The sequence below is a fragment of the Neolamprologus multifasciatus genome, chromosome 4 (assembly GCF_963576455.1).
Source record: "Neolamprologus multifasciatus chromosome 4, fNeoMul1.2, whole genome shotgun sequence".
Classification (NCBI taxonomy): Eukaryota; Metazoa; Chordata; class Actinopteri; order Cichliformes; family Cichlidae; genus Neolamprologus; species Neolamprologus multifasciatus.
The window spans coordinates 18,833,642-18,858,567 of NC_140442.1; the positions used below are offsets into that span (position 1 = coordinate 18,833,642).

A 24,926-nucleotide genomic window follows, 5' to 3' on the forward strand; every position below is an offset into this window, starting at 1 on the left:
CTGTGGTTTTCAGTTATATTTCCGTCTCAGAGTCCTGCACTTGGATCCACATCTCCACCTGCCCTCACACAGAGCCCCGACAGAAATGGCTGCTGGCTCCTTTGCTTGTATTTTTGCTCACTGTGTGTTTCCCTGTGTACAGACCTTCCCTGGAATCCCTTACTGGAGTGTGGTTTTGGATGCCTGTTCTCGCTGACCCTGGAGCCAATCCCTGCCTGCACGCTGCATGTAGCACATAGTTGGTGATCACTTTAAACACATTGTGCGTTTATTCTGTCCTGCTCTTGAGTCCACTTCAGTTTTTGTGACAAAATCAGATAGAAGTACGAATTTGGGTAACGCTTTCTAATAATGTCACACTATTAGCATCAGTTAGGTATTGATCTGTAGAAATCTGTAGAAATTCTCATTTATAAATAAATATATGTTTATCCATCTATTACTGTTACACCGTCACTATCACTGCTGTACACTGCTACTAATTTATTGCTAGTAATAATAATAATTATAATAACATATCTGTATTTATAAGTTTCATAGGAGGAGTAATTCTATACAAATAATAGTTTAAGCATTTGCTAATAACTTACTAATACTAATCTATTAATGCTTAATAGATTTGACATTATTAAAAATTTAATTTGAATTGGTCTATTGCATGTTGTTTGCACTGCACCTTGACACCGTCACTGTAAAGTCTGTAAATGCATATGTGCATATGAGTTAAGATGAATTCAGTAAGATTTTGTACAGCTGCTAAGCCAACTTTAATCACAGTGGCTCTCGAGCACAATAATAAACAGCAGAATCTTCAGTCTTCAGACTGTTCATCTGCAGATACAGCTGCTGCCTGCTGTCGTCTCTGGAGATGGTGAACCGGCCTTGAACTGCCTGAGCATAGTAACTGTTGCCATTGTCATTTCTGACAGTGGAGACCCACTCCGGCCCTTTTCCAGGAGCCTGTCTGACCCAGGCCATCCAATAGCTGCTGAATGTGAATCCAGAGGCTGTACATGTCAACCTGTGAGATTCTCCAGGCTGTTTTACTGCTGGATCAGACTCAGTCAGAGTCTGACCAAAAACACCTGTGAAAAGAAAACAAAAAAAGATGAAAAAGGGATAGTCAATTTACACTATCAGTAAAAACTAAGAGCTATTACCCAAAGACCTTCACCTTCACAACATAGAGTTAGAAACAGCAGCCCTATTCTACAGTCCATCATGTTAAACCTAATGTCCATTGCTCTCTGTGGCCCATTGCAGTCAGAGAAGTAAAGGTGAAGGGCACCTTTGTTTTGCATTGGCTCCTCCTTGAAGGAAGGACATAACTAATGTGAAACCGGTAAAAAATTTCCATACTGTGTGTTTATAATGGCATTAAATATTAGAAAATGACTCAATGAATACTATCCTTTCACTCCTCAGTTACACAAGTAAGCAACAAATACAGCAATCTAGTAATCATAGTGAAAAAAATATTCATTTGCAAAATTATGCACCTGATTAATACTGACAATACTGGTTTCTTGGAATAATTTTTAAAAATGTCACCAGCCAGGCGTAATATACATACATATATTTGCCTAGTTTGGCATATCATTTTAAAAAGTAGTGCTTTCTGCCACGGCGAGAGGCCAGTGTGGGAAACACTGGTCACAGACAGCACTTGGAGACGCAGGGACTGAGGGTGACAAAGCTTTATTTACAGTGGTGCAATAGATGCAAACAGCGAATGAAGGTGAGAGGTGCTTAACCTCTTAAGCCCCAAGCCTACCTGATCTCCTGCTTTTTGCCCCCGTATCAGGGGGCGTTGGGGCTTAAGAGGTTAAAGTGCGTACCATAACCTAGAAAAGCTCAAAGTAATCACGGAATAACTTAAAACACTCTTGTGGAACTGAGGGCTGCCAGCAAACTAATATAATCTTAAAGCACACTAGAAACTCTACTCTGGAGCATGAACTTAGAACATGATTGGCAGTAACATTAACTTTGAGGCACACTATGATTCATAATCCTACGCTTAAAGACACACTTGTTTAACTCAGTGATTCATAACTCTTTACTTTGAAACATACATGGCCGACTTGCCATTTCTATGAAACAAAAAGCTATTAAGAGCACTAGAAGTGTCCGTGGGGAAGCCGTGGGGCTGTTGTGGATGGGATGGAGAACCCGACACTGGGTAATCAGCCAGTGCAGGAACTCCCGGGGAGAGGGAGAGAGGCAAAGGTGTAGTCATTATGCGCAGGCGAGGCGAAGCTTAAAGGGGAGGTGGTCTGGGTGAGAGGAGACGGTAATCCGAGGATGAACTGAATGCTGGGCAGGGCAGGCAGGTGGGCACGGAGAAACTGTGAGCAGACGAGCGCTGAAATCCAAACACGTCATCATGACTAACATGCCATCGATTGATGGTTTTACAATAAGTGAAAGAAGGAAAAACAAATAAGTTGTTTATGTTTCTCTAAAATTCCTTTAATTAATTTCCCAAAATGTGTGCTTGACTTCTCGGAGAGAGACAATGATTTGCACAGCTAATGTTGCTTTATATTAGCTGGAAAAGAGTAGAGCAGCACTGCATGGTTTTTTTTTTTTTTTTTTCATGAATCAGAGGCAAAAGGGGGGGGGGATGACTAAGCAGATTCAGTCTTAGGGAGGCCAGGCCATTGCTGTAATTGAAACCAAAAACAAACAAATTAAATATCGCATAATGCTAATTAGAAAACTTTTCCAACACAATTATGATGACACCAGGTGTTTCTGTGCTTCAGCAAATGCATATGTCAAACAAAAGAGATAAACAAAGAAATAAATAGAATCTTCAGTGATAATAATAATAAACAGAATCTTCAATTTTATGCCTGTTGACTTGACTTCAGGACACATTAAGAGAAAACCTGAAATGATTTTGTAATGAGCTACAATACAGTGATAGTTATATTTACCAGTTCTTTCTCTGGCTTATGATGAATGCCGTAACTTGTCAAATTATAACTAGATGTGGTATAGTAGACCTTCCAGTAGTTTATTTTAAATCACTGAGGGAGGCTGGTCACTTTTAATCTTACTCCACACATCTTAATAAGGTAACACAATTATTATTATTGTTTTGTTTCCTTTTTTCTTTATAGCTGCTCATTTTCTTTTCTTACCACGAATACTAACTTTAAAAAAGTACTCAAGTCAATCCTATTTTACTTTCCTTACAAAAGTATTACAGTTATTAATTATGATTAGGTAAATTAGTTTTAGCAAACCTTCCTTTAATATTGTACACACTGACAAATGGAATCTCAAGTACAAGTATAGAAATTTGTGAATGCCATCAATAAAACTGTACATGTGGAAATGCAGAAATAATTTGTTGATATTGTTTGTAAATAATGTTTATGTAGTGACATACTTATCAGCACTCTATGCAATAAGTATAAAGCATTTTTTTCTTTTTTGAGAATTGTGTTGTCTTTCTTTATACACTTTTAATATGACCTAAGAAACAGCCGCAGGACAATTTCTGTTCGGATGAATTTTTCTGAGAGCCTGACTAAAATATTCTTAGTCTTTTTTTCTCAAGGTGTTTAGCATAATTGTATTGTGTCACATTTTTACTACTCAAAGCAAAGGCATCATTTAGTTTCACTATGGTGTGGAACCTGTACAGAAACTAAAAGTCAGCAATGGTCACTGTGAGTTTTCAGTCTTGTACTGAACTTAGAAACTATATTTTGTTCTAAAAACTTCCAAGATCTTCCCTGATCCATTGCATTTTCAGAGATTCAAGACTAAATTTAAGCATGCCAATTTGGAATTAATACCTTTAAGTATTAAGTTTGACAGAGCTGTATGTGATTGATTGAATAAACTGAATACATTTGTAACCTTGTTCCTTGTTCTGTTGAACTGCAGGTTCAGAACCATGCCACCCAACATAAGTGAGGTAGGAGAAATAACAACACCATGTCTAAAATCTGTTTTACTTTTATTTTGCATATTCATGGGTGTAATTGGCATTGAAACTGATACTATCAATTATTTAGTAGGGTCTAATAAGAACTGTAGAGTGTCACAAAGTGTTGAGTTTAATTAGGTTAGTATAATTTTATTGTCGCAGTTTGTAGTTGAGTTTGTAGACCAACTCAAACAACTCAACAGCCACAGTGGATCTCCAGTCCAGTCCTGATTTGTCACAGTACATTATGTAGGAGTAACGCAGTCAGAATTCAATTGTGAATTCAAGTGTGCGTTTTACAGTGTTAGTTTAGCATCATTATATAATATTGAAATGATGAGTAATAGATATTTTCTCATCTGTTTTACAGTAAAATTTCTGTGACATGTAGACAACAAAGTCATTTTTCAGGTGAAGAGAAAAACCATAAGTCAGTGAGATCCCTTTAGTAGTTGGTGTTTTTGTACAGCTCTTCCTCTGTTTCCAGTCACTGTGCTTCGACGGGCACAGAAGTAAACAGCAGAATCTTCTGCTGTCAAACTCTTGATCTCAAGATACTGTCTGCTGCTTGAGTCTTCTTCAGTCATGACGAAACGGCTTTGGAAAGTACTGCCATAGATAGCTGAGTTTTTTCCTGTATCCATTCTACCGATCCACTCCAGAGCTCTCCCCGGCCTCTGTCGTATCCAGTTCAAATAGTACTCTGTCAGGGTATAGCCAGATATGATGCATGACATCTTCACTCTCTCTCCAGGTCTCTTCACTTCAGAAGGAGACTGCTCTAGTTTGATCTCACTCCAAACTCCTGCAAACACAAGGAAAAAAAAAGTAACCAACATAAATCAGAGTATTGTCTTATATGTTTTAAATAATACACTGTTTTCTTACCGTGGAAACATATAATGAATAATAAACTCCAGGAATTTATACATTCCATAATTTAGACCACTTTATAATCAGCACGTATGTGTGGTTAGAAAGTGTCCCAAGCTGTTGTGTAAAGAAACTAAATGAGAATTGATGATGCAGTGTTTATATCTGAGCAAAACTTTGCATAGACCTCCCTCTGCAGGAGCCATTTGGTATTTTTGGAGAAGGTAATGGTTTACAAAATCATCAATAGAAAAAAAGTCAGTCCACTTTTTGTATTGTTTTTTTAAACCTCTGATTTCACATATCAAGACAAAGAATAACCAGACATGTGACACTCTCATTATAATCAACATCATCAGATTTTTGATTTTTTTTTCCAAAGGAAGCTGCTAATCTTCTCACAGGATTCAACATTTTTAAAGCTAAACCATTAAGAAGTCTTCTATCATCTCACTGACACACAAGTATAAATATTTATTCGTTAATGTTAATGAAGACAACACTAGTCATAGTTTAATTTTACATCATGAATGTTATATCATGTCGGGGACAGAAGTAAAGAGCAGAATCTTCTGCTGCCCTGCAAACAATTTTAAGTTACTGTCCTCTGGAGTTTTCTTTAATCATGATTAAATGACTTTGAAAACAACTGCCATAGATGGGAGAGTTTATGTTCTGTCTACTCCATAGGTCTTTATTGTATCCAGCGAATATTGTAACCTGTCTGGTCCAAGACCAGGATTTATTTGACAAATAATGAGAACTATTAATAATAGGTTTATCTAGGAGTAAAACTTAAACCTTAAACCTCCTTCTTCATCAATCATTTGGTTTTCAGAAACTCCCAAGAATTATTATTATTGTGCTGTTTTTTTCACCTGAAGAGATTCACTTTGTTTAAGATACAAAAGACAGTTTCTACAGAAGCTTTTAACTGATTTATTTTACATTTTTATTTTACAAGTTTCCAAAATGTATCTAATCTTAATTCTCGAAGCACTTTTTTGTAAAATGATAAAGCCTTGTAGCAGTAAATGAGTATTATTGGCAAACAAAGACACATTTCTTTTCATTGTAATTATGAAATTAAAAAAAAATATTTTCAGAGTGAATAAATCTGCTGTTTTTGTACTTATCTTTGTTATTTATATCAAGAAACCTCTTTAATATCCTTATGGGTCTGACATCTCATTCTTTGGTTGGTCTGCAGCTGTTTGGTGTTATTGTGTTTCTCTGGCAAAGTAATATACAGAGGTGTCATCAGGTTGCACATTTTGTACATTAAGACTGTATTGCTGGAAGAGTCTAAGCCGATACTGAACTTGTTCTTTAATGAATCTTTGTAGTATGTGGCCCATCCAACACCTGCACTTCCAATCCACTCCAGTTCTTTCCCTGCAAGCTGTCTGATCCAAGCTGTCCAGTAGGTGCTAACAGAATAAGTGACCTGACAGTTGATGGTCAGATGTTAACAAAGTTCTGGAGTCTCAGAGGCTGACTGTGCCAGCTGTTCACACTTTACACCTGAAAACAGAAAAGTATATTTCATAGAAATAACACATCAAAGTTCTGCTTCTAAAGATAGAGGGACAGTTTTGGTAATAAAAAAAGTATTAATGTTGTAAGAAAAGCAACAACTTATTTATAGCCTTAAGAAGAGGAAGTGAAAGAAAAAACAGAAGAGCAGCTGCACACATGAACATTTCTGCATATTTACATGCATGTCATGCTTTCCTTTCTCCTCAGTTTTCATGTTTTACTGCCACCTGGAGGTTTTTTAGTATTTACTTTCTTTAAAAGGGTATTTGGTGTAGTAATATACAATAGAGTCATACTGCTGGACTGTACAGACCTGTGGAAACAGAAATGTAATTTCAATCTTCACCTTCAATTATTCAGTATTTCGTTTGTGTTTATGAGTGTGAATCCACTGAAGGCTCCTTCCAACCCAAGCATCTCAGCTCTCAGTCCTCTTTTGAATTGGAAAAAGTACATTATGGGCCTGTTGTTTGTTCCAAGATCTTAATATGGAAATCATTTATATGATTAATAAATATTTTCTGTTTACACTTCACATTCAGAATATTGAAATTAGTTTTCCAGTGAAGAGAAATCCAAAAGTCTTCGAGGTTTACTAGTTGATATTTTTGTACAGCTGTTCTTCTGTTTTGTGTCACTGTGCTTATTCGAGCACAGAAGTAAACAGCTGAATCTTCTGCTGTCAGGCTCTTAATCTCAAGATACTGACTTCTGCTGGAGTCTTCTTCAGTTATGATGAAATGACTTTGAAAAGAACTGGCATAGCGAGCAGAGTTTGAGCCTGTGCTCATCCAGCCAATCCACTCCAGAGCTCTCCCTGGTCTTTGTCGTATCCAGCCAATATCATAACTTGTTGGGCTATAACCAGACAGGATACATGACAGCTTCACTCTCTCTCCAGGCCTTTTCACCTCAGAGGGAGACTGCTCCAGTTTGATCTCACTCCAAACTCCTGCAAGAATAAAAGAAAAAAGAAAAAGAAAGTCATCATTATAATTAGAGTATTGTCTTCATTTTTTAAAGAATGAATCCTTTTCTTACCCTGGAAACATATAATGAATAATAAACTCCAGGAAGTAATATAATCCATAATTTAGAACACTTTATAATCAGAATGTTTGTGCAGTTAAAACGTGTCCAAAGCTGTTCTATAAAGAAACTAAATGGGAACTGATGATGATGTGTTTATATCTGAGCAAAACTTTGCATAGACCTCCCACAACAGGAGCTAATTGGTATTTCAAGAAAAAGATAAAGACATAGAATATCATGAACTGTCTATTTTTTTATATTTATTATAACAAATTTTCTGCACATGAGACAAACTCTATCACTAAATATTTTTTAAAAAGTCAGTCCCACTTTTTATATTGTGTAACTATTTCCCCCTAGCTTTTTTGCACCTTATCTCACCTTATTACAGTCCAGTGTGTTCTACATTTTTCAAAATACTGATAAAATGAATCAAAACTCAAATTGAGCCTGTTTCACGTCGAAGAATAATCAGAAGTGTGACACTGTCATCGTCATACTCATTTATCTGATCATTCAGTCTCTCTAGTAGTTTTTTTTTTTTTTTTCATTTTTAAAATATATATTATGGGTGTAATTAATGCTATCAAAAACTGATAGCATCAGTTGAGTGGGGGGATCTAATAGGACCTGAAGGGCAGTGTTTCCCAACCACTGTGCTGTGACACATAGGTGTGCCTGAGAAATGATCAAGTGTGCCATGGAGATTATCTGGTTTCACCTGATTGGTACGCTAAGCAACCATCGTGAGCTACGGGCAGAGGAATTACATTCCCCTCCACTAGAGGGCAGTACAACTACCTGCTCTAATTAAATTGGTTGCCAACTGCCAGTAAAACAGAAGAAGGCGAAGAAGAAATTACATGGTCATGCTGCAAGTGAGACAGTGCAGCATGTAATAGTGATAGATAAATATTTGAAAAGTACTTAATCTGACCAGATGAAGGCCCAGCATGAGTAGTGGTCAGAAAAAAGTCAAAAAAGGTGTATAATTGGGACAAATCTGAACCAATTCCGCCAAGCCTGGTGCGCGGGGAGAAATTATCAATATGCTTTTTGTGACATTTTTGTTTGGTGGGGTGCCGTGTGAAATGTGTGCCGTGGCTCCAAAAGGTAGGGAACCACTGCTGTAGGGTATCCCAGGGTATTTAGTATAAATTTATTGTAACATATTTACTCAAAGCAACTAGTTTTACCCACAGCAGCTCAAACAACTCATTCAGCAACAGTACTGTCTTTAGTCCTTACCTCACTTGACAAGTATAGTATCTGCTAATAACTTCACTTCAGTGCTTTGCCAAGATCCTGTCTGATCCAGTCTGTCTGTCTGATTTCGTCATTCACTGGATGTGATTTGAGAGATTGTAAAGTCAGTATCTGAGAATTATGTTTCCTGCTTCTGTGAAACATCTGACAAAGAAGGAAACCATGACTTGTGCCTATTGAAACAACTAAACATCATTTTAATGTCACTCAGTTACTCAAAGTTTCTAATAATGATTTTCAGCCTGCTCATCTCTTCAGTCTATAATCAAGAGTGCTTTTTACAGTGTCAAATTACCATTATTTACTTTTGAAATTATTAATATAACTAACAGATATTTTCCCATTGCTTACAGTAAAACTTACAGTAAGAACTGCCATAGATAGCAGAGTTTGACCCTGTTTCCATTCTACCAATCCACTCCAGAGCTCTTCCAGGTTTCTGTTGTATCCCGTGCAAATAATGGCTTGTCAGGCTATAACCAGACAGCATACATGACATCTTGACTCTCTCTCCAGGTCTTTTCACCTCAGGGGGAGACTGAGGGAGACAAACTCAAAAGGAACAAAAGGAGTAGAAGTAGTGATCATCACTAATCCAGTTTGTCTTCAGTGTTTTAAAGAAAACATAATTTGTGATAATTTAAAGCTGTTTATAATCAGAGATTGTTTTTCTGGTTAAAAAAGAAAAGAACTGCAAGAAGTTCTGTGATGAACAAAATGACAATTGTAATAATGGAGCAAAAGTTTGAATAGATCTCCCTCTACAGGAGAAATTTGGTATTCAAAAACTCAGTTTCACAGCTTCCAAGTATTTTACGATTTGATACGATATCATGAATATTTTTGCCGTAATACTTAAGCTTATAAACATCATGAGAATCTCATTCTCAACTGACCAGATTATTTACAGAGGGATGGTTTGTGAATGCTGCAGGACTGATGCGATGCTGATCTACATTTCTCATTGCTCTGCATGTAGTGCAGGAGGAATCAGCAGTATATTTTTGATGATACATTTCTCATGTACTGTGGATAATTGCTATCCAGAGTTAGACCTTAAAGTGTTTGTAAGATATAATATAGTATGCAAAATTAATAGAATATATGTTTTACTTTATTGGGAGTGAAAAATATTCGATAAATTGAATTGAATATTTTATTTGAGTGAATCTAATGAAATCATCAGGATTTTGTACAGCTGCTTAGCAGCTTCTGTCACTGTGGGTCTCGAGCACAATAATAAACAGCAGAATCTTCAGTCTTCAGGCTGTTCATCTGCAGATACAGCTGCTGTCTGCTATTGTCTCTGGAGACAGTAAACCTGCCTTGAACTGACTGAGAGTAGTAGTTGGTGGCACTGTTAGCATCAGCAGCAATCCATTCCAGCCCTTTTCCAGGAGCCTGTCTGACCCAGTGAACCCAGTAGCTGCTGAGTGTGAATCCAGAGGTTGTACAGGTCAATCTGTGAGACTGACCAGGTTGTTTAACTGCTGGTTCAGATTCTGTCAGAGTCTGACCATTAACACCTGTAAAGAGAAAATCAATGACAAATGCACAACTTAAGCATGGCCCAAAATATAATTTTATATTATCATCAACAAAGCTTTTCACCTGCCAAGCAAAGAATTAAAAACAGCAGTCCTGTCCTACAGTCCATCATGTCAGGCTGTGAGTCCACTGTTCTCTGTCATCATCGCTACAGTCAGACATAAAGAGATAGAAGCTATCAGTGCTTTGCATTGACTCCGCCTCCTTGTGAAGGGCAGCTTCTCCCTGATGAAATTAAAATTAGTGGTGTGCTGAGTATCGCAACCATGTTACACTATTCACTTTAACAACATCACCATGTTGAAACTACAACAGTAGACTACAGACCAATATCTCACTTCAGCACATATTTGTTTTATGCGGGTCACATAAATGAGAACAGCTGGTTATCACTCAAGAAAGAACATTTAGTGCCAGATTTACTAACAGCCTGTGGCAGCACAAAGCCTTCTTTAACACTAAACAGTGTGGAGATACAGAAATTCGTTTATTGCTGCCATATAATCTGCATCATTATAATTGCATTGATAACATTCTTTACAGCATTATGTCATCTAATAATATTTCTCACAGTATTGATATTGCATTAAAGTTGTCTATTGAAGATGTTCATGTTAACTTTTATTACAGGTACGGTCAGAAATATTTCATACACATTGCATATTTGTGCTTATTTGGAGTTGATGTTCGGTTCATTAAGGGTCTTAAGCTTCACTGGCGTAACTGTCCAGGTGATACATGCTGAGGGAAACTAGAACATAGAAGGATGATTGCATGCATGCTTACAATACATATAACACATATAATCTAGGAATGTGTTAGGCCTGAGGCCTTAACTCATTTGGTGTCTCACTATATTTTACTCTACTTGGCAACAGATGACCAGAGTCAATAATTAGCCCCAGAGACCCTGAGGGCTTGAAGTTTATTACCTTGTATGGAAGTTGTTATAGAAAAGAGAAGTTCTATGTCTGTTTATAGCCATTAAAGATGTACAAGATGTACCATTAACTGTGATTAATGTCTGGAACCTATTTTAATCTGTGATTCACGCCATAGGTGGGTGGGGGGGGGGGGGGGTATACCCCACTGCTTTATAAGTGTCCACAACATGTATATTTGTCAGAAAACATAGGCTGATGTTTTCTCCTGGCTGTTAATAAACTCACCATTTGATTGCACTTTTCTGGGGCCTACGTGGTTTGTCTCACTGCTCTACATTGATCAATTTTGCAACAACAGTTTCTGGGTTTACTAAAAAGATGTGGTGTATGTTTTGTGACTGAGAATTTTGAACAGGTAATTTTTGCAGATGACCTTTTTGTATTTGTATTCCCCCTTCGAGAGAATAACAGAATATGTTTAAGAGTTAAGTATTTGATTTGCTATTACTACACACCATAAAGAGTAGAATAGAATATAACAGAATAGAACGTTTTTGTCACTGTTACAAGAACAACGAACCACAGTTTGGCATCTCTCTGTTGGCAGCATGTAGATTTACATTCAGATTCTTACAATGTAAGTAGCTACAAAGTAACATAGTTGTTTTTATCTACACAAAAAAAGAAGATATGTACAAGTTTTATATAAATACAAAGAAAGCTGCTAAGTTGTGGAGAGCACCGGGCCGTTGCGACTGCTCGTGCCGCCATCTTGGAAAATTGTAATTTATTGTGATATATCCAGCACTGAAAAACACCTTATACACATAGTTGTGATAGCTGCTTCTAGAAATGTGAAGTGAAGTTTATTTATTTATCAATTGTATTTCAGAATGAATGTTCAATTGACACATTCTGACATTCTGTGTAGATGTTAGTGTAAGGCCTAAATTTTGGCTCTGTCATAAAGCTCTTTACACGGTTGGTTCATGATCTGACAATACAAAATGTTCATAATCATACTGGTCACCTGTTACCAAAAGATTTCAGTTATATGTGGTGAAATAGTTTATAATAACCAAGTTCTTCTCTGGATAACTCCTGCACTCCACCTAAGTCTTAAAATGAGTTAATCCTCAGGTGTGAATCCAGAAAATATAACATTTAACAGCATTATGTAACTATGAGCGATAATGAAGCTGTATGTTATATTGTTTAACCTTCTTTATTATTAATTGGTGATGGTAAATAGAGAAAGCACTTTTTGTATTTCAGTTACAGTCTCTCACTTTCTTATTTGATGCAGTAATAAACTGCATCTTCAAACTGTTCATATGTATCTAGACTTTTTTGCTGGAATCATCTCTGGAGATGCTGAATCTACCCTGAACTGACTGGCAGTATTAAGTAGGAAAACCCAAAGTGTCTATAAAAGCAATCCACAGTATTCTTTTTCCTGGAGCCTGTCTGACCCAGGCCATAGCGAAACTGCTGAAGGCAAATCCAGAGGCTGTACAGATCAATCTGTGGGACTCTCCAGGCCTTTTAATGATTTCATATTCTGTTTTTGTTTCTGACCTTACTTAATTAAACTTAAGTTTTAAGCAGAAAGTGATGGTTTAACACTGTATATCAAAACTATAGTAAGAGAAAATCTTTACCTGTCCAGTAGAAAGATAAAACCAGCAGACTCTTTAGTCCATAGTGTTAGTTTTTGGTTTTTGCTATCCTTTGAGCTGAACAGAGCTGTTGTTTAAATTAGACTCCTCCTCATATGAAACACATTACTGAAAAAACACTGACTGGGTTCTTACTTGGTGAGAAATTAAAAACTGCTATGTTACTTTAAAAACTTTATGTATTACTGCAGTCAAATTCTGGATGTCAGGAATGACATCATGAAGTCATATTGCCTTTACAGTACATAAAAGGTATTATTAGTCATAGTGTATAATGTATTTTCTTTACCACAACAGGTTGTGGTAGATGGCTCGTGAGCTTGGGTCTGCCTGGATGTGTCTTCATATTAAAAGGAAGTTTTAAAATACACTTCAGGCCTTTTCTGAGATCCTGTTTGATTCAGTGTCTGACGTGGTCATTCACTCGAATTGAGAGAATGTAAAAGTTGATATGTGTGACTCTGCTGGAGGAGATTCTTGATCATAGATCTGTTAGGAGAAAACATAGTCACCTTTTCATCGGAAACATTTTCAGTACTGGTAGTAAACATTTATCTAATGCAATAACTAAGTTAATAACTGAATATATTTCTATGTCATGTTTGAGTAAAATCAGGTATGGATCCATCCAGAGTCATTTGAGCTCCTCCCAAACGACCAAGCTCCTCACTCTCTGAGCACAAACTCCCTTCAGATGAAACTTATTTCCGCCACTTGCTTCTGTGATCTTATTCTTTTAGTTCATACACAGAGTTGGTGGCCATAGAGTCACAGCTGATAACAGCCTGACTAAGGGATGGTTCAGGTAGCTTATGCTTATGGTTTCTTCTTCAAACTAAACATACTATTCTTCTGGGATGAGCAGAAGGGAACAGATTGAAATATGATGTAATCTGACTTCCTTTAGTAAAACTTTATTGTAGACTGAACCAGGATTTTAATAAATTTTGGATTATGCTCATTTCAGCTTTCGCCAGTTAAAATTAGGTTGAACCATTTTCAACGTGCTTGCCTGTTCAGTTTAAAGTTATGGGTAAATGTGTGGATGTGTACCATGTCACTTTATCGAAAACTCTTTTTCATCTGCAGAGAAAAAACAGAAGTCATAAGATCACATTGTTACTTGATATTAGTACATGCTGCGGTTTTTGAGCAGCAGTTCTTATGGTTACATAAGTAAACAACAGGTGTACTTTCTGCTGGAGTCTTCTTCAGTCATGATTGCATGATTTTGAAAAGAACTGCCATAGGAAGCAGAGTTTGAGCCTGTTTTCATCCACCCAATCCACTCCAGAGCTCCCCCTGGTCTCTGTTATATCCAGCCAATATTTTTAACCTGTCAAGGTATAACCAGATAGGATAGATGACATCTTCACTCTCTCTCCAGGTCTTTTCACCTCAGAGGGATTCTGCTCCAGTTTGATCTCACTCCAAACTCATGTGAGAAAAAATCATGTGATCATGAATAAAAAGAATAGAATAATGAATATATCCTTCCTCAACTTTGAAATTAATTACACAATGAAGAATATAACACATATAACCGAGACAACTAAAATTTTAAGTATTTGTATGAATAAAATGTTGTTCTGGAAGTAATTAGATGAGAGTTTATGGTAATAGTTTTATACAATCTACTAAAGATTTCCATCTACAGGAGCCTTTTGGTATTCAAAACTCACTTACACAACTTATTCTCTATTCTTTATTTTCTTCTTATTTTAGCAAGGAGATAAAAGCATATGATGTTATGAACTAGCTGGTTTTCACTGTTATATCTCTAACATTGCTTTTTCCTCGTTACTTTTTGCATTGTGTAACTCTTCCCTTCATAATTGAAAGGACTCTCTCTTTCTTCTCAAAATGAGTAATTTTTTTTTCATCAAAATCACTGTCCTTTTGTCTTTCACAGAAGTAAACAGCAGAATCTTCAGCTGTCAGACTCTTGATCTTGAGGTACTGTCTGCTGCTGGAGTCTTCTTCAGTCATGATGAAACGACTTTGAAAAGAATTGCCATAGTCAGCAGAGTTTGAGCCTGTGTCCATCCTACCAATCCACTCCAGAGCTCTGCCCGGCCTCTGTCGTATCCAGTGCAAATAATAGCTTGTCAGGTCATAACCAGATATGATGCATGACAGCTTCACTCTCTCGCCAGGTCTTTTCACCTCAGACTGCTCCAGTTTGATCTCACTCCTAGTTCCTGCAAGAACAACAGTTTTAAATATGTAATGCCATTTCTTGGAGAAACTCTCTTGATGTCAGACTTTTTTTTAAAGTATCGAGGTAATGTAACAAACATATGTGCAGACTGTCAGTAAAGGTCCGTCAGTTTTCGTGTCATTTATTGATTTATATTGGGCGTAAAGTTGTTCTGTTTTATTAAAGGTGGGGAGGCAATAAAATAAAACCTGAAGGATTTTGTACAGCTGCTTAACCAACTCCTGTCACTGTGGCCTTCGGGCACAATAATAAACAGCAGAATCTTCAGTCTTCAGACTGTTCATCTGCAGATACAGCTGCTCTCTGCTGTTGTCTCTGGAGATGGTAAAACGGCCTCTGACTGACTGAGAATAGTAGATGCTACCACTGCCACTGCTGATATAAGCAATCCACTCCAGTGCTTTTCCAGGAGCCTGTCTGATCCAGACCATATTGTAGCTGCTGAATGAGATTCCAGATGTTGTACAGGTCAATCTGTGAGACTCTCCAGGTTGTTTAACTGCTGGTTCAGATTCTGTCAGAGTCTGACCATTAACACCTATAAAAATAATGAGAAAATTAATGATTTGCACAACTTTAAAGCATGTAACAAAATATTTTAGACCATCAAAAAAACAAAAAAACAACCCCTTACCTGCCAAGCAGAGAGTTAAAAACAGCAGTCTTATCCTACAGTCCATCATGTTGAGATGAGATCTCTGTCAACATCCCTGCGCTCAGATATGAAGAAGCTCTCTGTGTTTTTGCATTGACTCCTCCTCTCAGACATTTGTGTCCAACATCTAAAGATAAATAATTAAGGCTTTTTTAAATCGTGTTTATCTCAATTAACATTTTTGGCATTTCCCAAAATGTTTGCCTGACTTCACAGAGAGAAACAGAATCGTGTTATTAGCAAATATTTTGTTTATATTGGGATGAAAGGGTATAACAGAAGTGTATATTCTTAATTTAAATAATTTATTGAGAAGATGTGATATGCTCAATAATATATTAATGAGTTAGGTTGGTTTTTTTTTTTATTGTTTTTTTCAACCGTTTTTCACAATATGTAAAAACATAACTTCGCACTTATATAACTTCACCTAGATCATATATCAGACAGTTTATCAAAGCAGTCTATGCCTTTAAACATAACATTTCTGTCATCCTTTTCTCTCCCTGGGATGTACCTGGGTTATACTTTCTCCCGTTCTGTAACATTAGCTAAATACACACACAACTAACAGACTGCATCAGAAGTCTAATTGTAATGCTAAATACAGCACCATAAATAATGCATAAATTACATGTTTTTGTCTCTTACATTTCTTTGTATTCATTAAGCCTTAGTGATGAATATGCAATAGAATTTACTTTTATTTGTTAAATAAAATTATAAATTCATGAAACAAAAACATGTGAATTGCAAAAAAAAAAAAAAAGAAGCATACTCATGGTCTCACCTGTCACCTGACATGCTGGCTTTAGGCTTTAATCTGTGGACTTTTCCACTTAAAATTATTCAGTCTATTCAGTCTATTTATAGTTGGACACTCCAGTCTCATCACCACACTTTCAGACAGACGTCTGAAGGTGTGTTTAGAAGGATTCTAAACATAAACACTGGACATAACTAAGATTTTGAATGGGAGAGGGACAGTTAAATTATGTGTTTGTTTGATCATTTGTTAGTTTGTATTGCTCTGTTTTTGTTTGTTTGTGTGTGTTTTTTAATGGATTAGCCTTTGTATACTTTGCAGAATTCTATATAAAAATGGGTTGAGTGCATAATATGAATCATTTATGTTTAAAATACATGTTGTGTTTTATTTGCTATAAGAAACTCATCTACATTTACCAGTGAACTGATCCTGAAACAATCTGTGGTCTTAGGGCTCCTCCTCTGGTGGTGCAGAGTTTAAATAACCAAAGATGCTTTTCTTCTCCTCTGCTGAACGCAGACTTCACCCCCCTGAAGTTAAAGCTGACAGGAAGATAATTTCTGCAACTGTCGCGATGTGACCTTGACTGAAAACCTTTGAAAAATATTTGCTTGATATCTGTTTAAACCATAAATGATTTGGTTCCATCCTGTTAATATCAAAGACTTTATAAGTGCCTCCTGATAATAAAGGTATTTTTATACGCAGTCAACCTCTTTTAATTTTCCCTAAACAATGTAGCGATGACTGCGTCAACCTTAATTTCTTAACATACTGTTAGATAATGTATTAATTAATTTGTAATACACAGTGGAAGATTCTGTACAGCTGTTCAGCCAGAGTCAGTCACTGTGGTTGTCGGTCACAATAATAAACAGCAGAATCTTCAGTCTTTAGTCTGTTCATCTGCAGATACACCTGCTGTTTGCTGTTGTCTCTGGAGATAGTAAACCGGCCTTGAACTGACTGAGAGTAGTGGATATAACCACTAGTCTCACTGATCCCAGCAACCCACTCCAGTCCTTTTCCAGGAACCTGTCTGACCCAGTGTATCCAGTAGCCACTAAATGTGAATCCAGAACCTGTACAGGTCAGTGTATGAGAATCTCCAGGTCTTTTAACTACTGGTTCAGATTGTGTCAGAGTCTGACCATCAACACCTGTTAAACAAGTAAAACAGTCACTTGCTGTAAACTGGTTAATTGTTTGAAGGCAAACATAAGTCAGTATCAGTGAAAGTCTTCACCTGCCCACAAAGTGATAAAAAGCAGCAGTCCTCTCGTTATGTCCATCATGTCAAACTGAATTATGACTCCACACTCTCGTCTTCCCTGCAGTCACATAAGTAGGTTTAAGACAGCCAGGTTTTGCATTGACTCCTCCTCACAGAAAGGAAAGAGCTGATGTAGATGTGACAATTATTCTCTTATAGTCCACATTTAGACTTTTCAATACATTTGATTCATTCATTAATTTAGTTCAGTTCACTTCAGCCATTGTATTGTTCCTACTGAAAAACCTGGTTCACAGACAGGCACACAAAAGTCATCCACAAAAAGAAGAAGAAGAAAAACAACATAAAAAAACAAAACAATACAAAACTAGATCAAAAATTTTATTCACACACAAAATACAGAAAAATGCACAAAACATACAAAAAACACAAAACATTAATCAGTAAAAATTACTAAAATATACAAGTACAGGTATCACATGAAGCTATTTAAAAACACTATTAGACATGGACCAGCTAAGTTTTTGGTCCTATTACACCTTACTTGTGAAAGCACAGGCATTGATGGCCCTTCTTGGTCACTGCTTTCAGCCTGGCATCAAATTCATAATAATAATAATATAAAAGAACATAATTTGTTGATTTCTAATTCAAACGGTTTATTTATTTTCTTTCTTTCTTTCTTTATAATTTGACTCTAGTTTAACAAATAAACATTATGTTATTCCTGCTTCAACATACATAACATGTAGAATCACTGGTTTACAGAAGCAAACTGAATTTAGCTGTATTTGTAGAAATGGTCGGTAACCCTCTGTTCATGTGTTTTCATGTGTGATGGACTTTAGAGCACAGTTTATGAAAAAGGTTTTCATGCTGTTTTACTATTTCACTGTTTTGAGATTCTTCAAAGAAGCTGAGCAAATGTGATTACTGTCACCACTGCCCCATACAGACACAAAAACAGCATGTACAGTTTCACAGATTTCCTAAAACAACCAACATACACCAATAGCTCTATCCTCTATTTCAATAGATACTGGTCAAGTCTGACCTTTGAACAGACACACAGTTTTTCTGTTTTGTGCATTTTGAGTCATTATAGTAAAAATCATACAATTTCAGGCTAAAAGAAAAACATTTAGGGTATTTTTAACACTTTCATAATAACTAATGATGGATGTATTTAAGGTTATAGTTTCTTGATTGCCATCTTTGAGGATTAAACAATGTGAATGATGATCATCTGCAGAGGAATGGTTTATTTGAAGAGTTTCAGTCAGGTTTCAGAGTTCATCACAGCACAGAAACAGCTTTAGTGAAGGTTACAAATGATCTTCTTATGGCCTCTGACAGTGGACTCATCTCTGTGCTTGTCCTTCTTGACCTTAGTGCAGCATTCGATACTGTTGACCATAATATCCTATTAGAGCGATTAGAACATGCTGTAGGTATTACAGGTATTGCACTGCAGTGGTTTGTATCATATCTATCTAATAGACTCCAATTTGTGCATGTAAATGGAGAGTCCTCTTCACACACTGAGGTTAATTATGGAGTTCCACAGGGTTCAGTGCTAGGACCAATTCTGTTTACGTTATACATGCTTCCCCTAGGCAGCATCATTAGAAGACATAGCATACATTTTCACTGCTATGCAGATGACACCCAGCTCTATCTGTCCATGAAGCCAGATAACACACACCAATTAGTTAAACTGCAGGAATGTCTTAAAGACATAAAGACTTGGATGGCCACTAACTTTCTGCTTCTTAACTCAGATAAAACTGAGGTTATTGTACTCGGCGCTGAAAAGCTTAGAAATATGGTATCTAACCAGATTCTTACTCTGGATGGCATTACCTTGGCCTCCAGTAACACTGTGAGGAACCTTGGAGTCATTTTTGACCAGGACATGTCCTTCAATGCACATATTAAACAAATATGTAAGACTGCGTTCTTCCATTTGCGCAACATCTCTAAAATTAGAAATATCCTGTCTCAGAGTGACGCTGAAAAACTAGTTCATGCATTTATTACTTCCAGGCTAGACTACTGCAATTCATTATTATCAGGATGTCCAAAAAACTCACTGAAAAGCCTTCAGTTAATCCAAAATGCTGCAGCAAGAGTACTCACAGGGACTAGAAAGAGAGAGCATATTTCTCCTGTTTTGGCTTCCCTTCATTGGCTTCCTGTTAAATCCAGAATTGAATTCAAAATCCTGCTCCTCACATACAAGGTCTTAAATAATCTGGCCCTATCTTATCTTAATGACCTTGTAGTACCATATCACCCTATTAGAGCACTTCGCTCTCGCTCTGCAGGCCTACTTGTTGTTCCTAGAGTATTTAAAAGTAGAATGGGAGGCCCCCAGTTTTCAGGCCCCTCTTCTGTGGAACCAGCTTCCAGTTTGGATTCGGGAGACAGACACTATCTCTACTTTTAAGATTAGGCTTAAAACTTTCCTTTTTGCTAAAGCATATAGTTAGGGCTGGACCAGGTGACCCTGAATCCTCCCTTAGTTATGCTGCAATAGATGTAGGCTGCCGGGGGATTCCCATGATGCATTGAGTTTTTCCTTTCCAGTCACCTTTCTCACTCACTATGTGTTAACAGACCTCTCTGTATTGAATCGTATCTGTTATTAATCTCTGTCTCTCTTCCACAGCATGTCTTTTATCCTGTCTTCCTTCTCTCACCCCAACCGGTCGCAGCAGATGGCCGCCCCTCCCTGAGCCTGGTTCTGCCGGAGGTTTCTTCCTGTTAAAAGGGAGTTTTTCCTTCCCACTGTCGCCAAAGTGCTTGCTCATAGGGGGTCATATGATTGTTGGGCTTTTCTCTGTATCTATGAAGCGCCTTGAGGCGACATTTGTTGTGATTTGGCGCTATATAAATAAAATTGAATTGAATTGAATTGAATTGATCTATGTCCTTTGCAGACTTTACTGGGAATAAGAATTAAAAGGGAAAAGTGCAATATTGTGAATGAAGCGACTGTAAAGTATTGCGCTTGTATCAGTACAATGACAATAAAGATATTCTGATTCTGAAATAAACATAAGCACGTAGCACTTCCTTGGGATCCATTAATACAATAAAAAAGAATAATGGCAGGACTTTTGTACAGCTGCTCAGCCACTTCTGTCACTGTGAGTCTCGAGCACAATAATAAACAGCACAATCTTCAGTCCTCAGACTGCTCATCTGCAGATACAGCTGCTGTCTGCTGTTGTCTCTGGAGATGGTGAATCATCCTTCGACTGACTGAGAGTAGTGGATGTTAGCACTGTTATAATGGCTTGCAACCCACTCCAGTGCTTTTCCAGGTGCCTGTCTGACCCAGGCCATCCAGTAGCTACTGAATGTGAATCCAGAGGCTGTACAGGTCAGTGTGTGGGATTCTCCAGTCCTTTTAACCACTGGTTCAGACTCAGTCAGAGTCTGACCATCAACACCTGTCAGATGAATGAAAAAGAAAAATAACATAGTTACAACACAAGTTGTTATATTTCAAGGCAAAATTACAGTCTGTCAGTCAATAGCAGTCCTGTCTTGTAGTCCATCATATCAAACTGTGACTCTACTGATGTGTCATTCTCGCTACTGTGAGATAAGTAGAAGTAAAAAACATCTGAGTTTGCATTAACTCCTCCTCACTGAATAGACTGAGCAGAAATTAACATAGTCAACACTTTCCTCAGTTCTGTCACCTACGAGAAAAGAGCATAAAAATAGCATCAACGGCTGTTCAGACTAACAGTTTTAATGACAATCTCTGACTTCTATTATGTTACAGGTCTCCAATGGAGGGGCTTGTCTAAGAAGCACAGGGATCTGACTGTATCGTCACTGTTCACACAACCTAAAGCCTGCTTTGTTTGTTTTACAGTATAATTTTAATTTGATATAAATGCAACAATAAAATGAGGTAAATATTTAATTGATAAATTTTAAAGTAATTGATAATTAAATACATGCACAAATACATATCGATCTATCTGTAGACAAAGGACATGATATTCTCTTGCTGTCTTGACCTTTGACCCCGAGCTCCAGGGATGTACAGGACTGATAATCTTTGTACAGGACATTAGTTGAGAGGGTTGTTGTGTGTTGCTTCCTGTTGAGTATTTAAGCAGGTCTGTCAATGGTTTGTATCACTGTGAGGTAACGTGCACAGTAATAAACAGCTGTGTCCTCAGGCTGCAGATTCTGTCCTGTTATTGTCACTGTTTGAGCAGAAGTGTCTCTGCTGACACTGAACTTTCTTTAAAGCATCATTTTTGGCAGAACTCCCATCAGACCACATGCAGTTAATCCAGTCCATTTGCTGTCCTTTCCTCTGTCTGACCCAACATGTTGCATAGCTAGTCAAAGAATAACCACAGACCTGCATAGAGACCAAGGCTGCATAACCCTTGAATCTGGTTGGATGAGATCAATACTGTACACACCTGTGGAAACAGAAATCAACATTATCACCATCATTTATATGAATATTCAGTGTTTCTAATGTGTCAATTAGATTAAATCCACCAAAAGTTCCTCACAGGATCCAGCAGCCAGCAGCAGTATCAGAGCGAACATGACTGATGCTGAAGCTGAAATGATGTGAGCTCATTCGTCTTCTCAGTAAAACAGAATCACCAATCCCTTTTTCACCACTTTTTCATTTGCATATTTTAAAATAAATTATATTTACATATAATATTATATTTTCTTTTTGACAAAACTGTATGGCAAAGTGTTTTTATTTTAATGACATAGGCTGGGTTTATTGTAGTGTGACCATGTAGATGATTGGCATAATTTTGTTTTTTAATTTTAAAGAAATTTCAAATAATCAAATGTAGTTTATTTTCATGAAAACTGAAAACAGAGAATTGTTTTGCATTGCCACTAAATATATTATTTTATTATGAGTATAGACCAAGAAATGATTTAAGATAAATTGTTTTAACAAAATGTTTTTTTGAAAAATCCACCAGAAAATTCATTATTACTCTTACTTGATTGTTTTTGTTTGTTTTCTTATTTCTTTTTTCAAACTGAATTAGAAAGTTTCTCAATAAGGAAGATTTAATAAATGTCAGCTCCTACATAAGGGAGGAAAACTTTGCATAGCTCTTCTTCTTCTGTTTTAAAATGAGATCCATAAGAAGATTCTTTGGCTGTAGAGGAAAATGTACAGTGTCCTAAAATAAAACGGGGGAACTAGATATTAGATTCCCTACTGAATTTGTTCATTTCTTTGCAAGTTTGCTCACTTGTAAAGAAATCAATCAGTTTTTTTTCTGGTAGTTTCATTTTAATGGAAAAATTTAGAAAAAAAAACACATTACGTAAAAGTTCTAAACTGATTTACATGTCACTGCGTGAAACAAGTATTTGATCCTCAAGCAAAACTTAAGTTAGCAGTTTGTGACGAAACCCTTTTTGGCAAGCAGAGCAGTAAGACATTTCTTGTAATTGATAACCAGGTTTGCACTCATCCCAGGAGGAATTTTGGAACCTCTCTAAATCCTTTAGGTTTCTTGGTTGCTGCTGAGGAACTTGAATTTTAAACCCCCTCCACAAATTTCCTATAGGTCTGGAAACTGACTTGGCCACTGCATGGCCTTTAAATGCTTCTTAAGCTATTCCTTTGTTACATCAGCACTATGAGTCTATGCCATGCTGAATCTCACTCATCTGCAACCAATCTTAAGTGTTCTGGCTGAGGCAGTTCTCATCGAAGACCTTACAGTACATGGCCTCCATCCCTTGGCCCCTCAGTGTGGGGGGTGACTTGAGTGGCTAATAAATGATTGCTAGCAAATATTTGGAACGTGTGGGAAAATCTTTAATAATACACAGTTACCATTGTATTTCTATTTTATTATGTCTCCAACAGACTCCTCTAATTCATACTGTAGTAATTCCTTTTCATATTTATTGTGTGTAGTTGTGTGTCTCTGCTGAGTATTTGTGCAGGTCTGTCAGTGGTTTATATCACTGTGTGTTAACGGCGTGCACAGTAATAAACAACTGTGTCCTCAGGCTGTTTTTTAAAGCATCATTGCTGGCAGTGCTCTCACTAGCCCAATTAAGGTTAATCCATTCCAGTGGGTTTCCTTCACACTGTCTGACCCAAGCTGTTCCATAGCTAGTTACAGAATAACCAGAGATGTGACAGGTGATGGTCAAAGACTGTCCAGGCTGCACGATTCTTGAGTCTGGTTGGGTGAGATCAATACTGTAAACACCTGTGGAAACAGAAATCAATATTATTACCATCATTTATCTGACTCTTCAGTGTTTATTAGAGTGCAGCAGCAGTATCAGACTGAACATGATTCAAGCTGAAATGATGTGAGCTCATTGGTCCTCTCACTGAAACACAGAGGCACCACTCCCTTTTAAGTAACTTTTTCATTTGCATATTTTAAATAAATTACATTTAAATATAATGTTATTTGATCTTTTTGACCAGACTGCATAGTAAAGTGTTTTTTGTGTGTATGTTTGTTCTATTTTTTTCTTTGAAGACTTAGTAATGAATTATTTACAGGTTCAAACTAGACATCTCTGCCTGACTGTTGCTGAGTATTTGTGCAGGTCTGTCAGTGTTCAGCCTCTGACTGACAGCAGTTATCAGCGTAATAAACCTGAAGTCCTGTTTTGTTTTAAATTAATTTTACAAATGTGTCAAATCAAATTTATATTTATTTCCATATAAACTGAATACAGCATGATACAGAGGATTTTAAATAATATTTTCGCTGCCACTGAATTTATGATGTTTTTCAATATAGACAAAGAACTGAATTATGAAAAACTGTTTTAACAAAAAATAAAATAAATATTTTTTTTCAGTACTAACACATCTACTGATTCTGACTCCAGTGAAGTAAGGATCTTTTCCAGAACAGCTAAAAACAGGCACAGAGTTTAGTTGATCCTCCTCTGAAAACCAAATGTAGTTTCTTGAAATGATAAAAACGAAAAACAATTTGCACTGTGTAAACAATTTACACACACACACACACACACCTACACACACACACCTATACGGGTTTCTATGTATTCCAAGGACACTTTTTCCAAACCAGCCCAGGTGGTGGACTATGGGGACACCACTTTCCGCTTGCCCCTGAGAGATGCTGAATACGTCAAAAAATCTGTTTTGAGCCACAGAGCACAGATCTCACTTCAAAGTTCCTATACACGCAACACAACTAGAGATATAAGAACCTGTTTTTTTGCAACCTTATCAGGACATAGATAATTAGGTGAGA

General features: G+C 36.9%; 1 long non-coding RNA gene and 1 pseudogene across 1 annotated transcript; both read right to left on the bottom strand.

The window, feature by feature from the left end:
• Positions 1–6,977: 6,977 nt before the first annotated feature.
• Positions 6,978–7,841, bottom strand: LOC146520266 (uncharacterized). The gene is made up of 2 exons (XR_014873818.1): positions 7,400–7,841; positions 6,978–7,310 (listed from the first exon to the last, which is right to left on the bottom strand). It is a non-coding gene; the product is annotated as an uncharacterized LOC146520266 (long non-coding RNA).
• A 13,897-nt stretch (positions 7,842–21,738) lies between these two features.
• On the bottom strand, positions 21,739–23,950 carry LOC146520267 (immunoglobulin heavy variable 2-4 pseudogene; annotated as a pseudogene).
• Between the last annotated feature and the right edge of the window lie 976 nt (positions 23,951–24,926).